This window comes from Bufo bufo, chromosome 4 (genome assembly GCF_905171765.1).
Source record: "Bufo bufo chromosome 4, aBufBuf1.1, whole genome shotgun sequence".
Classification (NCBI taxonomy): Eukaryota; Metazoa; Chordata; class Amphibia; order Anura; family Bufonidae; genus Bufo; species Bufo bufo.
In genome coordinates this window covers 224,970,802-224,974,777 of record NC_053392.1, presented here as the reverse complement: position 1 = coordinate 224,974,777, position 3,976 = coordinate 224,970,802, and positions in this window count along the sequence as shown.

The following is a 3,976-nucleotide window of genomic DNA, read 5'->3' as shown; positions in this document are numbered from 1 at the left end:
GCGTAGCTCACTACGCCGCCCTCTTTATGAATAAAGCGGGCGGCGCAGTGAGCTACGCTACAAGCGCCCGCCCGGCCTCCTGACTGCCAAGAAGTTAGTTGTAAGTAGTACATCGCTAGATTTAAGATGATTGGAATACTTTAAACAATAGCCACAAGTTAGATATGATTACCGTATACTACAGTGAGCGGGGCCCGGTGTAGTAGAATACAGTGACTGCACCGGGCCCTGCTGCCATTACAGAAACAGATGCCGGCCCCCATTCACTACACAGGGACACTGTTATGGGGGATCTGTGGATGACACAAAGGATGCTATATATGTGTCATCCACAGATGCCCCATAACAGTGCCATCCACAGATGCCCCCACAATGATCCCCCATAACAGTGCCATCCACAGATCCCCCATAACAGTGCCATCCACAGATCCCCCATAATAGTGTCATCCACAGACCACCATTACGGTAGTTCAAAACCCACCAAAAGCACACCTTTTGGTTCAAAATATATTTTTTCTTATTTTCCTCCTCAAAAACCCAGATGTGTCTTATGGGCAGGTGCGTCTTATAGGGTGAAAAATACGGTTTATTGTGGATAAAATATGGGTCTATGAGATTTGCAGATCATTGCATTCTGTTTCTTTATTTATGAATTTACATTTTACACATTTTACTTTTTTGGAGTTGCGATTGTACAAATACAGATGATTTTATCATCATGGTTCCCCTAAATAAAATCCAGTGTGACTAATTGCCTTCAAAAGTCACCTAATTAGTAAATACAGTCCACCACTTGTGTATAATTTATTCTCAGTGTAGCTACAGCTGGTCTGTGAAGGCCTCAGAGGTTTGTTAGAGAACATTAGTGATCTAACAGCATCATAAAAATCAAGGAACACACCATACAGGTCAGGGATAAAGATGTGGAGAAGTGTAAAGCAGGGTTAGGTTTTAAAAAAATATCCCAAGCTATGAACATCTCACGGAGCACTGTTCAATCCATCATCTGAAAATGGAAGGAGTATGGCACAACTGCAAACCTACTAAGACATGGCCATCCACCGAAACTGACAGGCCAGGCAAAGAGAGCACTAATTAGAGAAGCAGCCAACAGGCCCATGGTCACTCTGGAGGAGCTGCAGAGCTCAGGTGGGAGAATCTATCCAACGGACAACTATTAGTCGTGTACTACACAAATCTGGCCTTTATGGAAGAGTGGCAGGAAGAAAGCCATTTCTGAAAGAAGCCATAATATGTCCTGTTTGCAGTTTGCTACAAGCGATGTAGGGGACACAGCAAACATGTGGAAGAAGGTGCTCTGGTCAGATGTGACCAAAGTTGAACTTATTAGCCTAAATGCAAAATGCTATGTGTGGCGGAAAACTAACCCTGCACATCACCCTGAACACAATGATCCCACCTTTGAGGTTTCGTAATGGAAAGCTGGTTTAGTTGCTCATTGCACAACATCAGATTCCACATTTCCTTTGGAAAATGAAAGGTGGAATCTGATTGGTTGCTAGGGGCAACGAAGTTAGTTCTAATTTACACCAGTTTTGATAAATCTCTAGGGTGTCCCTACAGAGTCTGGCACGGTCAGCATTGATTGGACTGAATCAGCATATATGGACACACCACCAACTAGAAACACCCAGTTGTCACTTTATTCATGATTTTCTAGGAGGATTAACAGAGTAACGGTACAATAAAGAGTTCTAAAAAAAAGATGAACCAGAGTAGTTAATTCATGGAGAATACACCTAACTATTCATCCCCTGTCCTCAGTATCCGATTGGCGGGGTCCATCTGTATTGCATCGGTGGGCAGTGTAATTACAGCTCCTCTGTCCCATTCACTTGAATGGGAAGGGGCAGTTGTAGATAAACTTTGTCCCATTCAATTAACTGGGACGGAGGAGCTGCATTTACACAATGTCTACGGCGAACGGGTAATGTCATACAGCTGATCTGTGGGGGTGCCGGACCCCCGTCGATCTGAAAATGATGACCTATCCTGAGGATAGCTCATCAATACAGGAAACAGACAACCCCTTTAAAACTGACATCAGGAGAAGTGACAGTTCTTCTTGTATACATTGTGCGCGATGCCCAGGGCATCCTGTGTACATACATGCTAAGTAGTGTTGAGCGAACTTCTGTTTTAAGTTCGGCGTCTAAAGTTCGGCTTCCGGTTAGCGGAGAATCCCGATATGGATTCCGAATTCCGTTGTGGTCCGTGGTATCGGAATCAATAATCGGCCATTATTGATTCCGCTACCACGGACCACAACGGAATTCGGAATCCATATCGGGATTCTCCGCTAACCGGAAGCCGAACTTTAGACGCCGAACTTAAAACAGAAGTTCGCTCAACACTAATGCTAAGGACTTTTTTACGGACATGTGCTGTCTGTGTTCTCCACATTCTGTGTTTATTCACATATCTGTGATATCCTTGTGACCGCAAGTCAGTGGAAAAATCACTGAGACATGCGCTATATTGTTGTGTGACCTAGACCAAACACGACCATTGAGGTCTATGGGTCTGTAAAAACCACTGACCTACTTTCACTGGCTTTTACGGACCACTGCTAGGAGATGCCCTGGAAATTAATTTTCAGCTGAGCACACGGAGGGCAACAAAACCGCCCCGGATACTTCACATATGAACCGCTGACCGTCTTCTCACGAACCTCATCACAGGCACAGATGTGTGAATAAGGCCTCTTGCACACAAACGCATCAGTTTCGGGTTTTGTTTGCGCAAAAAAAAACAGAAGGTACTCAGTGTGCAATTCGTTTCCATTTCGCAAAAAAATAGAACATGTTCTATTATTGTCCGCATTACGGACAAGGATAGCACTGCTCTATTAGAGGCCAGCTGTTCCGTAAAATACAGAATGCACATGGACGTCTGTTTTTTGCGGACTGCAAAATACATACGGTCGTGTGCAAGAGGCCTAAGGCCTTATGCTTCATTCACACGTCAGTGTTTTGTTCAGCGATTGTGAGCCAAAACCAGGATTGGAGCCTCCACAGACATAAGGTATAAGGCTAAGGGCTCTTTCACACCTGCGTTATTGTCTTCCGGCATAGAGTTCCGTCGTCGGGGCTCTATGCCGGAAGAATCCTGATCAGGATTATCCTAATGCATTCTGAATGGAGAGTAATCCGTTCAGGATGCATCAGGATGTCTTCAGTTCCGGTACGGAACGTTTGTTGGCCGGAGAAAATACTGCAGCATGCTGCGCTTTTTGCTCCGGCCAAAAATCCGGAACACTTGCCGCAAGGCCGGATCCGGAATTAATGCCCATTGGAAGGCATTGATCCGGATCCGGCCTTAAGCTAAACGTTGTTTCGGCGCATTGCCGGACCCGACATTTAGCTTTTTCAGAGTGGTTACCATGGCTGCCGGGACGCTAAAGTCCTGACAGCCATGGTAAGTGTAGCGGGGAGCGGGGGAGCAGTGTACTTACCGTCCGTGCGGCTCCCCGGGCGCTCCAGAGTGACGTCAGGGCGCCCCAAGCGCATGGATCACGTGATCGCATGGATCACGTCATCCATGCGCATGGGGCGCTCTGACGTCATTCTGGAGCGCCCCGGGAGCCGCACGGACTGTAAGTATACCGCTCCCCCGCTCCTACTATGGCAACCAGGACTTTAATAGCGTCCTGGGTGCCATAGTAACACTGAAAGCATTTGGAAGACGGTTCCGTCTTCAAATGCTTTCAGTACACTTGCGTTTTTCCGGATCCGGAGTGTAATTCCGGCAAGTGGAGTACACGCCGGATCCGGACAACGCAAGTGTGAAAGAGGCCTAAGTTCACACGAACGTGTGTGATCTGTGGCCGTATTGCGGCCCGCAAAACACGGCCACAGTTCCGTGTGAATTCCGCATCACGGATGCGGACCCATTCACTTCAATGGGTCCGCAAATCCGGAATCGCGGAACGGCCGCACGGGACGGGACCCCTCGG